Below are 19,517 nucleotides of genomic sequence, written 5' to 3'. Positions count from 1 at the left end.
TCTGACTCTTTCAGCTGCTTGTTGGGTCTTTGGAGAGCAGTCATAGTAGGTTCTTTTTTGTGAATGCCCCATAACTTCAGTAATGGTGTCAGGTCTTGGGGCCTCCTCTTGAGCTGGATCCCATTTCGGGCCTGTCACTGGACCTTCTTTTCTTTAGGCTCTTCTCCCTTTCCATCCCTGCATTTCTTTCAGTCAGGAAGAATGATGGGTCAGATCTTTAGCTGTGGGATAGCAACCCCACCCCTCACTTGATGCCCTGTCTTTCTGCTGGAGGTAGAGTCAATAAGTTCCCCCTCCCCACTGTAGGACCTTTCATATAGGATCCCCACTTTGAGTCCTCAGAGTCTTTCATTTCCCAGGTCTCTGGTACATTCTAAAGGGTCCTCCCAACCTCCTTCCTCCTGAGGTTACTTGTTTCCATTATTTCTGTTGGGCTTCAGTCCTTTTCCCCCACCCAGTACTAGATCATGTTCCCCTCTCCCCCTACCCATATCCCCTTTCCCTCCTCTGACCCTCCCTCCCACCCTAGTGGTTGTTTTCTTCTCCCTCCCAGGTGGAACTGAAGCGACCTCACTTGGGCCCTCCAGCTGTTGACCTTTTTGTGTTCTGTGGACTGTATCTTGGGTATTCTGTACTTTTTCCCCTGAATAATATCCACTTTTAGTGAGAACATACCATGCATGTCCTTTTGAGTGTGAGTTACCTCACTCAGGATGACATTTTCTAGTTCCATCCATTTGCCTGTAAAACAGGATATCCTAGTTCTTAATAGCTGAGTAGCATTCCACTATGTAAATGAGCCACATTTTCTGTATCCATTCTTCTGTCTGGGTTGTTTTCAGCTTCTGCCTTTCACAAACAAGGCCCCAATAAACATAGTGGAACACGTGCTCCCGTGGTCTGGACGGGCATACTTTGGGTATATTCCTAAGAGTGGTATTGTGGGATCTTTAGGTAGGTCTATTTCCAATTTTCTGAGGAACCTCCAAATTGATTTCCAGAATGGTTGTAACCAGTTTGCAATCCCACCAGCAATGGAGGAGTACCAACATGTTGTTGACTGAGGTTTTGATCTTAACCATTCTGACTGGTGTATGGCGGAATCTCAGGGTTGTTTTGATTTGTATTTATCTGATCACTAAGAACTTTGAATATTTCTTTAGGTGCTTCTCAGAGATTCCTCTATTGTGAATTCACAGTTCAGTTCTATACCCCATTTTTTGATTGGATTGTTTGGTTTCATGGTGACAAGCTTCTCGGGTTCTTTGTATATTTTGGATATTAGCCCTCTATCAGATATGGGTTAGTGAAGTTTTTTTCCCAATCTGTAGGATGCCGATTCATCTTATTGACTATGTTCTTTGCCTTACAGAAGCTTTCCAGTTTCATGAGGTCCCATTTATCAATTCTTGATCTTAGAGCATGGAATTCTGTTTAGGGTAGTTCTGCCTGTGCCAATGAGTTCAAGGCTCTTTCCCTTCTATTAGATTCAGTGTATCTGGTTTTATGTTGAGGTCCTTGATCCGCTTGGACTTCAGCTTTGTGCTTGTACATGGTGACAAATAGGAGTCCACTTTCATTTTTCTATATATAGAAAATCTATAACAGACATCCTGTTAGACCAGCACCATTTATTGAAGATGCTTTCTTTTTTCCATTGTATATTTTTTATTTCTTTGTCAAAGATCAATTGTATGTAAGTGTGTGGTTTTATTTCTGGGTCTTCAATTCTATTCCATTGATCTACCTGCCTGTCTCTGTACCAATACCACACAGTTTTTATCATTATTGCTCTGTAATACAGATTTAGGTCAGGGATGATGACTTGCCCAGAATCTATTTTATTGTTGAGGATAGTTTTGCTATCCTGGGGTTTGGTTAATCCAAATGAATATGCAAATTGCTCTTTCTAGTTCTATGAAAGATTGATTTGGAATTTTGATGTGGATTACATTGAATCTGTAGATTGCTTAAAGCAAGTTGGGCATTTTTTTACTATATTAAATCTGCCAATTACTGACAATGGGAGATTTTTCCATCTTCTGAGATCTTCAATTTCTTTCTTCAGACACTTGAAGGTCTTGTCATACAGATTTTTCACTTGCTTGGTTAGAGTCACACCAAGGTATTTTATTTTATTTGTGACAATTGTGAAGGGTACCATTTTTCTCATTTCTATCTCAGCCTCTTTATCCTGTGAGGATAGAGAAAGGTTATTGATTTGAGTTAATTTTATATCCAGCCACTTTGCTGAAGTTGTTCATCAGGTTTAGGAGTCCTCTGATGGAATTTTGGGGGTCCCTACGTATACTATCATATCATCTGTAAATAGTGATATTTTGACTTCTTTCCAATTTGTATCCCTTTGACCTCCTTTTGTTGTCTAATTGTTCTGGCTAGGACTTCAACTACTATATTGAATAAGTAGGGAGAGAATGGGCAGCCTTGTCTAGTCCCTGATTTTACTTGAATTGCTTCAAGTTTATCTCATTTAGTTTGATGTTGGCTACTGGTTTGCTGTATATTGCTTTTACTATGTTTAGGTATGACCTTGAATACCTGATTTTCCCAGGATTTTTACCATGAAGGCATGTTAAATTTTATCAAATGCTTTCTCAGCATCTAATGAGAAGATCATGTGGTTCTTTCTTTGAGTTTGTTTCTATGGTGGATTACATTGATGGATTTCCATATATTGAACCATCCCTGCATCCCTGTGATGAAGCCTACTTGATCATGATGGATGATCATCTTGATGTGTTCTTGGATTTGGTTTGTGAGAATTTTATTGAGTATTTTTGCATCTATAGTGGAAATTGGTCTGAAGTACTTCTTTGTTGGGTCTTCGTGTGGTTTAGGTATGAGCATAATTGTGACTTTGTAGAACAAATTAGATAGTGTTCCTTCTGTTTCTATTTTATGGAATGGTTTGAAGAGTGTTGCGGTAAAAAATAAAAAAAATTTTGGCAGCTACCGGCACGTGAGCCACACATTCAGGCTTTTTCTCTGCCAGACGCTTTCTCACACTGTCCCCTTGGCAGGTTGTTACCATGCCTGACACACACACATCAGTTGCAATGGCCATTCTAGCATGGCACCATGCCATGCTAGCTCCAGGTATTCTATAGCTGCCCTCTCTAGGCTGTCTCTCTGCCTACTGGGAACTTTGTTCACATCCCCTGTAGCCTGGTAAAATCAAAGTTCTAGAATCTTGTAATTTATCAGTCTTATTTAAATGTTACATTTTCTTTTTTTTTTTTTTTTTTTTTTTGGTTTTTTTTTTTTTTTTTTTCGGAGCTGGGGACCGAACCCAGGGCCTTGCGCTTCCTAGGTAAGCGCTCTACCACTGAGCTAAATCCCCAGCCCCTAAATGTTACATTTTCAATCCACAATACATGCACACAATAGTTTCACTGCTAATTCATAAAGATGTAAACCACCCATGTAGACAAGATAAAAATTGACTTAGTCCACCTGGATCTGAATCATCCTGCTCCATGCATCTCTGGGATGAAGCGTACTTGATCGTGATGGACGATGGTTTTAATGTGTCCCTGGATTCAGTTTGCAAGAATTTTATTGAGTATTTTTGCATCAATATTCGTAAAGGAAATTGGTCTGAAGTTCTCTTTCTTTGTTGGATCTTTGCGTGGTTTAGATATAAGCATAATTATGGCTTCATGGAAGGAATTTGGTAGTGCTCTGTCTGTTTCTATTTGTGAAATAGTTTGGGCAGTATTGCTATGAGGTCTTCTATGAAGGTCTGATAGAATTCTGCACTGAACCCATCTGGTCCTGGGCTTTTTTTTGGTTGGGAGATTTTTAATAACTGCTTCTATTTCTTTAAGAGTTATAGGGTTGTTTAGATGGTTTATCTGTTCCTGATTTAACTTTGGTACCTGGTATTTGTCTAGAAAATCGTCCATTTCCTCCAGATTTTCCAGTTTGGTTGAATATAGGCTTTCGTAGTAGTATTTGGATCTCGGCCCACAGCTCCCTGCTCCCAAACCCCATGGGAGAGAGAGCTCACTGCCCGGACAGGTGGGCACTCCTGAGATTGCAGAGCGGGAGAGACCGCCAATACTGCCCACCCCTGCCCAGAGGAAACTGTATAGGGCCTCTGGGAACCGGAAGATAGGGGCACTTGAACGACAGATCCCCCGCAGTCCAGACACCGCCCAGACCTGAAGGGAAAGGGTTAACAGTTCTCTGCACCCAAATCCCATGGGAGGGAGAGCTAAACCTTCAGAGGGGCAGACACACCTAGGAAGCCAGAAGAGACTACACTCTGCCCACAATTCTGACTCCAGAAGAAAACACCTAACGCCATCTGGGACCCTGGTGCACGGGGGCCCCTGGAAAAGGCAGCGCAGGCCCTCCTGGTTGCCTCCCTCACAGAGAGCTCAAAAGCAGACTCCCAGGACCAAGTTTAGCAGCGGGACCACAGGTAACACCAATAAAATCATAGAAGAAAACTCTGTTTAGTATACTAATGAACAGTTTTATGGATATCTATTTATTTTACAGTATTTTCCACATGTAAAGGGGAATCAGATATAATAACAGTTTATTACTTTCTTTGTATCCATAGTGTTCTCCCTCCTTATGGTTCACTTTACATCTTATCTGGGATGGCAACAGCATTGATTACATGGCTCAGACTTATAGCATTCTTTTCCTATGTGGGGTTTTTCATGTGTTTCACAAGACTAAAAGAACTCAGAGCTTTACCACAGGATTGCAGTACCTTTTCCCATAGTTTCGACAGTTCAACATTTGTAACATGAACCAGTCGCACAGAAAATTTCTGCATCACTAATACTCACAGTTATTTTCTGCAGTGTGAGTCTGTGAATTGGAAAATCAATTAACTGAAAAATGGTATTATGTTCAACAAATCTACATGATGTAGGGAAAGCATATCTTCTAATTGTACAGGGACAGAGAGAGGTGCAGTGTTTCTGTCAATATTCCTTAGGCATAGAATTTTGTATCCTTCATATAGAATAGATAGATAGAGTAGATAAATACATAGATAGATACATAGATAGATACATAGATATGTATATCGATGATAAATGATATATAGATGGATATATACACATAAATAGTAGATAGATACATAGATTGTTGACAGATGAGTTAACGAGATCGATTTACCTTGACAAAAATAGATATAGAGATATCAATCCCTTATAATACACCTGTGAAAGGAAGAACAAAAAGTAAAATATATCCACATTGCATTCCCATAGTTTGACATTTTGTTCATCATAGACATGTGGTATATTGATTAACTTTTATCTACAACTTTCTTTCTTAACTCTCTTGAACTAAGGTTAACCAACTTATTACAAGTCTATGAGTGCTTTACTATGCACTGTTTGCTTATTAGATGGTTTTGGATATATACACTTCACATGTTCCAAATATACGTGTGTGTGTGTGTGTGTTATAAGAAAAAAGACTGGCAGTTCTACCAAGTGGTGCTACTTTGGCTTTAGTACTTCAGTACTCTGAAATAGTACTACCTGTTAAGGCATTGTTTCCATCTGAAAGGAATGCCTTGCAAACACTAATCAAATACCTGGCACAGAAGCACATGCGTTTGTAAGAATTTAATACCCAATATCCTTATAGCTCTTCTGATTCATGCTGATGCTTTTAACTAAACTTCAAGAAAACATTAAGATTTCTAGAGAGGGATATTTAGATCAACATGCACATAAAAATTACCTTCCATGTCTTTTAGAATTTTGACAATTTTCTGCAATACTTCGTCTTCCAGGTAATAGCCTAAAACATAGTACTAGAAAAATGAATGGTATTACTGGAATTTATGAAAATTTTAAGGTACTGTCTTAAGTGAACCTGAGAAACATGCCTGATTAATTCACCTCATTCTCCCTCCTTCTCAATTGAAATTATAAAAGAGCATCCATATCAACAACAACAACAAAAAAGCAATGAAGCAAGCAACCAACAAAATCAGTTGCCCCGTATTTAAAAATGGAAACAACAGTAACAGCCTTACCTATAGCAGTGAGGTTCCAGCATCACATCTTTGTAGAGACTCTTCTGGGAAGGATCCAGCAAAGCCCATTCATCCCGAGTGAAGTTCAAATGTACATCATCATATGTAACTGCCTTCTCCAATATCACATTCATGTGTACAAAGGAAATCATGGTGCTCATATATTAAACATGTATTTGACAATACATACACATTATTCTGGTGTTTCCCACACTTATTTACTGACACAGAAGTTGTAATCACAAAGTCATTGTAAAAGAAAACTGAATAATACTGTTCAAATCTCTCATTTCTTCACCTTTTGAATTATATATACCCTTGCAAGAAAAATGTCAATCAACAGACATAAAGAGACAAGGAAATAGATCAACAATACAAAGGGTACATCATAGATGTTGTATAAATAATTGGTAGCTACAAAAGCAATGAGCTTTTGTAATATGGCCAATTTTAGTATGAAATCTATCTATTCATGATCATGGAAGACCTTTCCATCTTTTGAAATCTTATTTAATTTCTGTCTTCAGGGATATAATGTACTTGTCCTACAGGTCTTTCAGTTGAGTGGTTAGTTACAGCAAGATATTTTATATTATTAGTGGCTATTGTAAAGGCTATTGTTGTTTCCATTGTTACTTCCTCAGCCCAGTTATCATTTCTATAAAGAGGGCAACTGTTTTGTTATTTTTTGTATTTAATTTTGCATTCAGCCACATTGCTGACACTGTGTATCAGCTGCAGGAATTCTCTGATAGAATTTTTGGTGTCACTCTCATATACTATCACACCCTTGGCAAACAGTTATACTTCGACTTCTTCCTGTTTAATTTGTCACCCCTTGATCTCCTTTAGCTTTTTTATTGCTCTGGCTAGAAATTTGAGTCCTATACTGAATAGATAGAGAAAGAGAAAGCCACCTGGTTTTGTCCAGGTTACAGTGAACATGTGTTACAGTTCTCTCCATTTAGCTTGATCTTGTCTATTGGATTGCTTCATCCTTCTTTGGTTATGTTTAGGAATATGCCCTTTATCTCAAAATTGTCAAATACCTTGAACATGACGGGGTGTTGGATTTTATCACAGATTTGCTGAACTATGTTCCTAGCAGCTTTATTCCTAAAACCTAGCAACTGGGAAAAACCTAGATGTCCCTTGACTAGAGAATAGATAAAGAAAATGTGGTCCATCTACACAATGGAATACTATTCAGCTATTAAAAACAAAGACATCATGAATATTCCAGGCCAATGATGGAACTTGAGAATATAATCCTAAGTGAGGTAACCCAATCCCCATAGGACATGCATGGTATGTACTCGCTTATCAGGAAATACTAGCTATGTAATTCAGGTAGCATGTTATACTCCAGAAACCCAAAGAAGCTAACCAAGCCAGGATGCCTGGATCTCACTGAAAGGAGGGAATAGAACAGTCATAACAGGCGGGTGGAGGTGAGGACTTAGAATGGAGAGGAGACGGGAAGGAGAATGGGTGATTCAGGAAGGATCAAGTGTGGAGAAGAACAGGAGAAATGGCTAGATGGCCAGAAAATGACTAGAAATCTACAACAGAGAGGGGTGAGGAGATGGGGAACATCTCCAGAAAGAGACAGAAGCCTAGGGCAATCGAGGTTATCAAGAACCAATATGGGTGAACTTAGCTGTGACTCACTACACTGGGGATATTGAACCCGAATAAGATATCTTCTGTAGCCAGGCGGGAACCCTAGTGGTGCAATAGAGAGACCAACCCACCACCAATAATGTCAACCCCAGATATATCCTGTCTACAACAAATGCATGCATGGGGCATGGAGGTGAGACTCAGGGAATGGCCAACCAATAACCAGCCCAATTTGAGAAGCATCCCATGGGCAAGCACCAATCCCTAATATTATTAATGATCATCTGTTATGCTTGCAGACAGGACCATGTCGTGCTCTGAGAGGTTCCATGCAACACCTGATTCAGATCCAGACACACACAGCCAAACAGTTGATAGAGCTTGAGGACTTTTATGAAAGAATAGAAGGAAGCATCGTGGGCCTCTCAGGGGAAGACCAAGAGAATCAACCAACCTGGACACTTGGGGTTCTCAGAGTTTTAAACAAAACCAAGGAATATCCATGGGCTGGACCTATGACTCCCTGCTCATATGTAGTAGATATGCAGCTGGGCCTTCGTTGGGTCCCAAATAACTGAAACAGGGGCTATGCCAAAAGCTGTTGCCTATATATAGCTTGTCTGCCTTGTCTGGCCTTAGTGCCAGAGGAATTGCTTACCCTAGCATAGAATTGATGTGCCAGGATTGGGGTAATACCCAGGAAGTGGCTTCCTACTCAGAGGAGAAGGGGACAGGAGGGAATGGGGGAAAGATTGTGGGAGAGGGTGGTGGGTGGGGGTGTAAGCGGAATGAAAAGTGAATAATTTTTTTTTTAAAAGTAAAGGTAAATTAAAAAAAAAAAGCAAGAGCGAGCTGGTTAGATTGACCATGGACTTGATCCCAGCACTACATAGACAGAGGAAAAGTATCTAACTGAGGTGGATCTTAAACTGTCAAAAGCTTCAGAATATAGAAGGGTTTCCCACTTCATAAGCTATACTGAAACTAAAACCCCCTCAGTACTCAACTCTCTGGCTTTTGTTAATGCCATAGGTAGTCAACTTGGCTCTCAAGAATAACAATTACAACAGGCAAGAAAGAAGAGCTGAGGAAGATTTCTTTTTTATGTTGGCAGGCAAGACTGCTTCAGACTCATTTCCAAACAATGATTTTATTAAATTAAGGAAGCCCTGAGATTTTGAATACGGATTCTGGTTGTGTTCACATAAAGGGTTGCTTGCTACTGGTCCTTGTCTGAACATGGTCACAGTGTAGAAGCAGACATATTTAAGGGCATTTTAACTCAATATCATACAGAAACATGCTTAAATGATAAGAATGGTGGGCAAAAATGACTATGTTATTTTCATCCTGTAGCATAGTATGTTAACTGAAAATGAAGTAAACGACACCAAGAATGCAGACTGCTTTCCACTTGTCTCAGTCAGGGTCTCTACTCCTGCACAGACATCATGACCAAGAAGCAAGTTGAGGAGGAAAGAGTTTATTCAGCTTACACTTCCACATGGTTGTTCATCACCAAAAGAAGTCAGGACTGGAACTTGGAGGCAGGAGCTGATGCAGAGGCCATGGAGGGGTGTTACTTACTGGCTTGTTTTGCCTGGCTTGCTCAGCATGCTTTCTTATAGAACCAGAGTCTACCAGCCCAGGGACGGCATATTCTAGCCTCAGAATATGGAGGCTTTTGCCTCTGAGCAGGCTGGCTAGGTTCACTGCATCTTTCTTTGTACTAGCGAGAAGCTAAGAAAAACTTAAATGTCCCATACCTGCAAAAAAATGAATAAACAAAATGTGGTTCATTTACCCAATGGAGTATCAGTTAGCTGCTAAAAATATGACAACATGAAATGAATACATGACAACAGTCTGATGATTGTGACTAGAGTAAAATTATTCTAAATGAAGTAACTCAGACAGAAAATGATGGAAATGTTATATATTCCCTAATAAGTGGATATTAGCTCTTAAGTAAACTTTAATCAAGCTATCATTCACAGACCCAGAGAGGTTATGTAAGGAGAAGGCATATAGTGAGGACACATCCATCTTTATGAAAAGAGCAAATAGAATAGAGTCTAAGGGTAGACTGAGCTAAATGGAAAGTGTTAGGGATCATTTGGAGAGGGTGATTTAAGATGAGAAGAAGATACAGGGATTAGGGATGGAATTAGAAGGCATTTGCAGATTAGTAAAAAAAAAAACTTAAGGCACTGGCAACTCTCATGGAATTCTGAGTGTGACTCTAGGGAGCACTGATATTAATGGAGGATAGAGTCTGAAATGGCCATCCTTATAAATAGCAAGTTTTCAGTGTTGGGAACAGGTGTATAGTTCACTGTGGTGTGAGCCAAGGAGGTCTCTAAACTACCCATCCTGATTCTAGGAAAATAGTTTGCTCTCTGAAACCTGACCACAGGATGACATTGTTTTGAAGAACTTCCACACAGCTCACTAAATGTGAAAATCAAGGGGGTGCAGGCTTGGAGCCTTCACCCCTATGTTCTAGTCTCTATGTGGAGAGAAGGTAGTTCATGGGCCACAGAAAGATTATCATGGACACACTACAACTATAACGTCCTCCACCTACTCTCTGCCTATAAAATGTGCTGAGCCAAGGCGATAAGGAAATTTTTGAATGGCCAGCTAATATTTGGTGTAACCTGAGGAGCTAGACATTTGTGGGAAACCAATCCTTACACTGCCTTGGTCTTTCAGGAACCTCCCAGAGACTTAGATGGCAAAAAGGGGTTTGCATGGGTCTCAGCCATGATTTCAACTTATGTGCTATGGTGATTAGCTTGGTGTTTTGTGGTAACCCTAACACTGGGAGGAAGTATGGCTCTGATTCCTTTGCTTGATCAGATCTTGATGCTCTTTTCTTCCTATTGGCTTGCCCTGTACAGCTTCATATTGGGGACTTTCAACATGTCTTTTCTATTTGCTTTGCTCTACTTGGCTATCGTCTCTGAAATCTGCTGTCTTCTAAAGATAAAACAGATGGGGTGGGGACCTTTGGGAAAGGAAGATATGAGAGGAGGAGAGTTAACAAGAAGGAATGGAAGGAGGAGTGGTCCTGATATATTATATAAGACAAGAATCTAGTTTCAATGGAAATTTAACTTAATATGTCTTGAATGAAAGTGCAAAGAAAGGGGGAAAATAATGAAGAAAGAAAAGCAAAATGGTGAAGACAAGCAAAGCATGATTTTGACAGAGACAGTTCTCATGCTGTTTCTGAAGAGGATGACCATCACAGGAGAGTTCATGCCAAGTCTGTTCCTAAGCTCTGTGTAGATCTCTGAAATCAGATGTTTTACTCTCAGCAAGGTGTATAGAAACATATATAAATATGAAAGTGTTGCAATTTGGGTATGATTTTTTTACTAGAAGAAGAGAAAGAAATGAATCCCTTGTGTAAAGCTATCACATTTTTGCTCAATGATCATTCACTGTAATTATTTAAATCCAAACAAAAACAATTCAGTATGTTTCTTAACCCCATTTCAATTTTTCATGCACTCTGAATCATGGGCAGAAAGTTCTATTTGCATCCTAATAAAACAACCTTCTGAAATTTGCAGCATACTGTAATGGCTATTTGATCCTCATCAACCTGACAACTCTGGGTCGAAAAAGTTTTATATTTATGTTGTCTTCTCCATACACCAACAAATGACCATTATAACAACCCTTTGAAAGTTAATGCTTTAGTTACACTTTGTACCCTTCTCCGCTCATTTTCTATGTCAACCTGTAATGGAGACAAATGGCTGAAACTCTTACATCCCTGCGACAAGTGGCAGTGCTGTTAGAGATTTAAATCAGATGGGAGGGTCAGCCTAACATGTTTAGCTCTTATTGTATGCTGCTTCATGAACAATAGGGCACTGATTGTAGGGATCCTTTAGAAGGGTATAGTCCTTTAAACATTAACTTGAACAATGTTACCTATGAGCCCATGTATATAGAAACTAATAATACCTAATCTTCAGAACTTCTGCGAATAACTCAAAGTGACTTTTAAATGTTATATTTCTCCATGTCAATCTATTCCTGATATTTCTTCCAAATTGAGAGGCCCCAGGCTCTACAGATGTCTCTGCATGGAGGTGATCAGAATGGTGGTTATGGCTCTACACCCCCTCATGCCTCTTTGAGATTTTAGGAAGTCACAACCCGTCAGAAGCCCGAACGCAAAACAGTGTTGAAGAACATTTTAATGTCTGCTTCCTGCCGAGCACCACGAACACTCGAAAAAAGCCTCTGAAACTCAAAACACCCTTTGAGCCCTGAAATTTAATTCCACATGTGATTGTGGCTGGTATCAGTGGAAATGGAAAAGGATTCTAATCAAATGTTGCTGAAGGATGGTCCCCATCACCTTTTTTTTTTTGTCTAACAGTTTCCAAATTCCTAGTAAAATTTATCACACAACCCTGAACATGGAATGCAATATTAGGAGCTACTAGAAACCAGATCTTCAATTTTCAAATCTGTCTTCCCACTGCTCATCAGAAGTAATGCCTGTTCCGCACAATGCACAGGGATATTATAAGCAGCACAGCTTCCTGTGCCCAGAGCTATAGAGTGTCCCCCTCCACACAGTTTCAAAGTGAGTGAGGCTCAAAGACCAAGGGCCTCTGCCCAGGTTATCATATGTACCAACAGAACCCCAGGCTGTTTGTTGAACAGTACACCCCAATTCCAGCAGATTGGACTCTGACGCCTTAGCCATCCTGTCCTTCCTGTTTCTTCACACATCCCTCCACCCACACGCACGGCTTAAGGCCTCCCTCACACCATCCTAGAATTGCATCAGAGGAAAAATCCAAGAGGGAGCCTGCAAGCTACGTCCCACGGGTGCTCCTAACTTCTGGAGGAATACATCTCAAGTGAGGCAGACAGGCCTTCCCTGATCTGCCCTTCCAGACTAGAGGCAAACACAGCCCTTGTCTGGTGAAGTTTTATTTTCACCATCTTCCACTTTCCAACAACTGTCCATCATGCAAGGCACGGGGATTTTTGCATCCACATTTCATTCCGCACTCAATGTGCAGTGCAGCATCTCTACCTCATATCTTGGGATGTCCTATACCCAAACTTCAGTCAAATTCAAAAATTAGCAACAGTTCAAGCAAGAAGTGGCCATAAATGTGAAAGCAAAGAGTGGTTAATGGGAGATGAATGTAAAAAGAAATAAAAAAGGCGGGACATGGGCACTCCTTAAAAAAGGTGGAGTAGAAAGTTTATTGTGGATAAAGGGGACAGGAGTTAGAACCAGGGACATCTGAGAGAGTCCAGAGTACATATGAACTCGAGCCATGTGAAGATGGATTGAAAAGAGTGGAAACCAGAACAAGAAATGATGTGGGTAAATGATAGAGAGAAAAACAAACAAACAAACAGGTGACAAATTTGGGTGGATTACATAAGGAAAAGCAGCCGGAAGAAGTGAAGCCCGACACGTGGAATCCGGGATGGCTTTGCCAGTCATAGACTGTAACAGGTAGGGATTGTGGGAGAACCTGAGAGCCAGGCCTGCTGCGGTCTGTTACATGGGCACTTTAACCATTTATCCCAGGGTTTGAGATTTAGCAAAAGGAAGGAAGCTTAAATGGTTTAATTATAATTTCAAGAATTATTTTAAAATGGTGAAATAGGCTTTATAGACAAAACTCTACACATTTGACATATGTACTAAAGCAAAACAGGTGTTACTCACGCCTTCTCTCCCTGGCGGTGCTCTCTAAAATTGGAATAACAGCATTCCTATTAGACACAGCCATGCCAACTTGTCAAGACCTCTGTTGGTTGAGCTTGTGTAAATATAGAAATTTGGTTTCTAAAAATTAATTCCTCTCCTTAACTAGATACTTGATTGCTTTGTTCTCTGAACCCCTAAGTTTTCTAGTTTGGACATTTATTGATCATTTAACATTGACAACATTTGTTCCTACTGATAATGGAAACTACAGTCAAAGCAAGACAGCTTTCTACTTGTTTCCTCTCCTCCCCTTCTTTGTTGTGACTACGCCAACCTCAGTGTTGATCAGTCAACTCAATTCTCCTCTCTCTCTCTCTCTCTCTGTCCCTGTCTGCCTTCATTTGTCCTTGACTAGTCAGTGCTCACTCTGAAAGGATTTGCAAGATTCTCTTTAGGCAGTGGACAGCAGAAGCAGGAATAGGTGTTCTAAGAAATTACATAGTAAGTGGTGAGACTAAGCTAGAGAAGAAATCCCTCTAAAGAGAAAAAAAATAATCAAAACACTCGAGAAAAAGGAATAAAATTATTAATTCTTCAGAGACACTGCAGAATAGGAACAAATAGTTGATCAGAACTGTGATGCTCTGAGAAAGTGAAATTTAAAAACTGTTGCTAACAACTCACTTCTTTAAAAGGTAGATAAAATTGGAACAAATCATAGCTATAGTGACTTTCAGGAAGAGCAGGACATTCCCTGCTGGGGAAATGGCATCAAGGAGATAAAACATGATCTTGTCATTATGTGCAACACTAGCTGCTGAGATCTGTAATTTTTATAGATCTGCATATTTCTGTAACAATTGTTCATGTACTCCAAGAATTTACACATTGTCTTCTCAGCCAGCCCTTGGGAAGACCTACCACTCCAGCTCAGCTCTGATTACCTTCCTGCTGCACTCCTTTGTGGGCAGTGACCCAGTGCTCACCAAATCATGACTTCCCTTCTTGTTTGTGCTCCCGTCACAGCACTCAGTAGGCATCCCTCTCATTCCCATCGGGACCCAGGTGGATAAATTTCACGGCATAGTACTAAACCTGAAATGGAGTATAAAATCTATCCCACATGTGGAAGGGTCCCCAGAATATTACCAATTAAATAAAGCCTTTAGGGAACAGGGTTTTTTGTTTGTTTGTTTGTTTGGTTGGTTGGTTTTGTTTTGTTTTTGTGGCTTCATACTGGGATCAGGTAAATTGCAGACAATTTTCACCTGGCCCCTTACTGAGCTCACCCAACCACTCTGACTGGCCTACTGGTCAGATGAGTGTCCCTGTGTCTCCAAGGCTCTCTGGATGCTGGGACCTTGTGTTTTCCCCTGTAGCTCAACTTAGATTATACAGCCCTGCTGGGACAGCTGTGGTGGGAAGGGGCTGAAATGCTGGGACCCATGGGAGGATGGGGGGAGGGGCAGAAACAGGCCATATGCACTGTATTAGAGCAGGCACAGAACCACGGCCCTGTCTTACTGATCACTGGAGAGTCTACATGCCCAGAGCATGAGGCGGAGCCCTAGGACATCCTCAGCAGGATCAGAAAGCCAGCTCCTGTGATTGTCAAGAGTTAACCATCACATTCCTGTGTCAAGTTTCAGAGAAGATTTGTCAACCTAACTGGAAAAACAAGAAAACAGCACATTGGAGTATGTGGCACCATGTTATCTACTTCTAGGCTAGACTATGCCATACCCTGAGAGAGTTATACAGTGTGGGAAATATTAATTAGGGATTACTAGTTAATCTGGGCAATCAGTAATAAAAGTGTAACAATAACTATACAGCCACAAGCAGATTAGCTAAACGTAGGACTTTTTTTTTTTTAAAGATTTATTTATTTTAGGTACATGAGTACACTGTACTATCTTCAGACACACCAGAAGAGGGCATCAGATCTCATTACAGATGGTTGTGAGCCACCATGGGGTTGCTGGGATTTGAACTCAGGACCTTTGGAAGAGCGGTCAGTGCTCTTAACCACTGAGCCATCTCTCCAGCCCAATGTAGGACTTTTTAAAATTCCTTTATCATATACCTTATTGAGATGGAAACCTGCATAGCAGAAACCCAGAAAGCCTCAGTAGACACCTTGATGTGTAGGTGTAATAAGTGCATCCATGTTCTGCCACCCAGAGACTTGAAACTTACTAAATAGACTCTGTAGTGTCCCTCAGGCTCTACCCTACACATTTTCCTGGGCTGTGGGCAGTGATGTGGGAAGCCCTAAATCTCTTCAGTTCTGACACTGAGCCACAGGCCCAGGCTGGGAGGACTTTAACAACTGGATCTCATGAATCCTGCAGTTGATTCTACAGTTTTTCTTACCTGACTCCTGCAGGGCCATTAGGAATGGATGGCTTCTTTGCCAAGTTCTATAAGGCTTCTCAGTCTCCGAGTACTTTGGTTCTATTACATGTGGTACTCTAGAAACTCATCCCTTTGGTTTTACTATTCCCCTTCTTTCTGTGTTCACCTGACTATTTTCACCTTCTTAGTTTTGTTTGTGAAACAGGTAGGAAGTGTGTTCATTCACTGCCACAGAATCTTTGTCTTTCTCTTCATAGAGCAAAGCTTCACATGCTGAATCCTATGGAGCAGACCCCTCAGTTTTTGTCTCTTGTGAGCTGGATACCTGCACCAACTTTTCTCAGACATCTATTTTTGTGTTCTAATGGCCATGTAAAATGTCAATAATAATAGACAGTGCCTTTTCTCTACAGTCTGTTGCTGTAGCATTATCTGTGCGAGCAGCTCTCATCATGATATGGGCATGTTTTCTGCATAAAAAACAAAAAAAAAAAAAGAAAAAGAAAAAATAAAAAAAAATAAAAAAAACGCAGATATTCCTGGTCTGGCAATGGAGCTCAAAGATAAAGGCAAGGTGTAATTCCTACACCTCGTTCCTTGTGATATACTTATATATAACACAAAATTTACCACTTTCCCCATTTTATCTGTTGTATGTGCGCATAGGTATGCAGTGGTGTGTGAGTGTGTGTGTGTGTGTGTGTGTGTGTGTGTGTGTGTGTGCGCGCTATACATACCAGTTCATGTGCATGTGTGCCTGTGTGCATACAGGTCTGGGTTCACATATGGCAGCTAGATGTCAAATGTCAACATTGGGTGATTTTCCCCTGTTGAGAAACCCAAGAGTTCTGTGACACACTGAATTCTTATTGTGAACAGCTATGTCATGATTTTATTAAGATGGATAAATTTGGAAATCTATTAGAAAGGAAAGGATGAATGGACAATACAATGTGGTGTCAACATACAATGGGATATTATTTCACCGTAAAAAGACTTAGAGTATTGTACACGTATGTTATGACAAGACCTTTGACAACATTATACCAGTGAATGAGGTTGATATAAAGGGACAGAAAGTATTATTTTACTTATACATTTAGAGTCATCATTCATGGACGGAGTGGAGTCAAGAATACCAGAGTCTTGGGCAAGGAGAAGAGAGAGAAACTGATTAAGAAAATAAAATTTTCTGTAGGATGTTGTGAATTGATTCTAATCAGGAATCTGCAAGTACAAATGCTAAAGGTCCATGTCCCAAATTGGCTTTTGGAACTGATTTTTTTCCCCAGAGCTGAGGACCAAACCCAGGGCCTTGCGCTTGCTAGGCAAGCGCTCTACCACTGAGCTAAATCCCCAACCCCCCAAATTGGTTTTTGAATGGTCAATTGTAAGCGACGGGGTCCGGGTGTACCTGGAAGAGAATGGGGGACAAGGAATGTGAAGAAGGACACCAAGAGTCTGATCAAGGCGACAATTTTATTTTTCCCCAAGGCTGAATTTATACCATAACATGGGTAACAGAGGGAGGGGGGAAGTAAGAAACATTTATGCAGGCCAAGGACACAGTATACGTGTGGTCAGGGAATTGGCTGATGTTGAGAGGATGTTAGAAAGTTCACAGGTTTGTCATATCTATTAGTCAGCAGGATGTTGGTTTTTCAGAAAGGTTACAGATCATCACATTGGGTATCTTGACGTCAGATGTATTTCTTAGCAAGAGAACTTTATTATATTATTATTCATTTTGACCACCAAATTTGTATTAGTCTTCTGCAGCTGGCTGGGGATTTTCCATGAGCCTAGTCATACTTAATTCTAACCATAATAATAACATCAACGATGGAGGGCTTCAAGGGCATCGCTCCTAATAGTCAATAAAGAGTCAATGGCCAATAGCTGGGCAGGGTGATAGAGGAGGGTGTTGCTGTAAAATTATAAAAAAGGCTGTCTTTTATCCACTACTAGATCCGGCACCACAGTGTTCCAAGATATCTGGTAGTTATCTTGCCAGAAACACACATCCCAATTCCGTGGTGGCTTAGTGTCTCTAGTTGCCACACACTCTCTTAAACTTAAATCACCACATGAAAAAACACACAACACAATAACTTCTGATCCAGTTGATAAGATATAATTGCCCACCTAAACATACAAAGCCCTGTCCACATCCATCCTTTAAGGATATTCATAACAACCTGTAAATACACAGAGCAGAATCTTAACATCAGCCTCCATGTTCTCGCCGTGGCTTCTTCTGTCTCCCATTCCAGTTTCCTCCTCTTCCTTCAAACTTTTTTCCCCCGCCCATCCTTCCTTCTCGTCCAATGACAAGCCTTTTTCTATCTTGTACCTGATTCCATCTGTATGACATCATCCTACAGGAGGGTCTTTTAGTATTTCCAGGCAAGGGAGGAAGACAAGAAGAACAGGCATATTACCATGATGGGAGAATGAGAGATGAGACCTATGGTCCCAGCCAACATATGAGAATAAGAGTAAGTGTCCATAGAAGCCACACCCCTGTTTGTGTCTGGGGTAACAGGGATGAAGTGTGGATATAGAAGTTATTAAGCCAGGAGTACTAAGGGAAATGTATGCTACCCCCAGGGAGGATTAAGAATACCAGCCTTTGACCTAGTCAAGGCTGATCAAAATTAACTGTCGTGTGTGCGTGCGTGCGTGTGTGTGTGTGTGTGTGTGTGTGTGTGTGTGTGTTTCATTCGTGAATCTAGAGCTCCTGGATAGGTGCAACATGAGTGTACCGTGTTGGGAACCAAAGTAGTTTAAATATTCTCAGCCTCATTAGGATTCTGGAAAACTTTAGTTATGCACTAGAGTGATATTGCTGTACAGCTTGGGAACACATTTAATGTCATTGATCTGCACAGTTTAAAATACAAAAAACAGTAGCTGCAAAGACAGCTCAGTTGCCTAACAGCCTACTGCACAGCATGGGGGCTTGAGGCCAGATCCCCAGCATGCACATAAAAACCAGCATGCTGACACATGTCCAAAATGGGGGAGGACAACCAGAGTATTCATGGAGCTCACTGGGCATCCAATCTAGCTGATCAGAAAGCCCCAGGCTTAACGACAGATCCTAACTCAAATAATAAGGTAGAGTGCAACTGAGTTATAATAATACAATGTATGTAATATAGTATATAATTAAATGTTATGTATAATAATATATAATGTTTAGTATTTGTTTACTTGTCATAACCTAAGGTGATGACCTCATACTTTACAAAAATACATTAATAGACTAAAAAGTCAGTACAAAGATGTAACCAGCGATTTCACCATCTCTTCCAGAATTAAAAACTGTGCTGCCTATCTCAAATTCATTTGAAAAAAATTATGTATTTAAAATACAATGAAAATTGGAGGCCTAACTACATTCAAAGAGCTCTTGCTACCACTTGAGTGCTGGGACTACAGGCCTTTTCCCCAGGGATGGTGGTCCTGGGTGCTATAAGATCGCAGGCTGAGCAAGGCATGATAAATAACCCACAAAGAGTAAGCCAGTAAACGGAACTCCATGGCTTCCTTATCAAGTACTACGACCAGGATTCTGACTTGAATCCCTGCCCTGACTTCCCTGGATGACAGACGATAAGCTTGAGGATGAAACAAGTCCTCTCTTCCCCAACATATTTTTGGTCATGATATTTTATCAATATAAAAACCTGAACTAACGTACTTTGATATTCACAAAATACTCAGGACATAGAGTGAGTTGTAATGATAAGGGGAAATATCTCTTCCTTAAAGTTCACAGTTAAGACAGCAGTT

The 19,517-nt window shown here is 40.5% G+C and overlaps 2 protein-coding genes across 5 annotated transcripts in view; one reads left to right on the top strand and one right to left on the bottom strand.

The window, feature by feature from the left end:
• The window catches only part of Zfp658l1 (zinc finger protein 658-like 1), a 70,938-nt gene that overhangs the window by 23,037 nt on the left and 28,384 nt on the right, over positions 1-19,517 (top strand). Inside the window, exon 5 of one of the 4 annotated variants that reach the window (XM_087582107.1) lies at positions 15,977-16,255. The gene's annotated coding sequence lies outside the window, so the exon portion shown is untranslated. 4 annotated transcript variants of the gene reach the window in all.
• The window catches only part of Abcg3l3 (ATP-binding cassette, subfamily G (WHITE), member 3-like 3), a 54,169-nt gene continuing 51,831 nt past the window's right edge, over positions 17,180-19,517 (bottom strand). The window contains exon 17 of the mRNA XM_087582819.1: positions 17,180-18,109. The gene's annotated coding sequence lies outside the window, so the exon portion shown is untranslated. The remainder of the gene's footprint in view (positions 18,110-19,517) is intronic.

This window comes from Rattus norvegicus, chromosome 14 (assembly GCF_021556685.1).
Source record: "Rattus norvegicus strain SHRSP/BbbUtx chromosome 14, alternate assembly SHRSP_T2T, whole genome shotgun sequence".
Lineage (NCBI taxonomy): Eukaryota > Metazoa > Chordata > Mammalia > Rodentia > Muridae > Rattus > Rattus norvegicus.
Note: the sequence above shows the minus strand (reverse complement) of the source record. Positions and strands in the feature narration are given on the sequence as shown.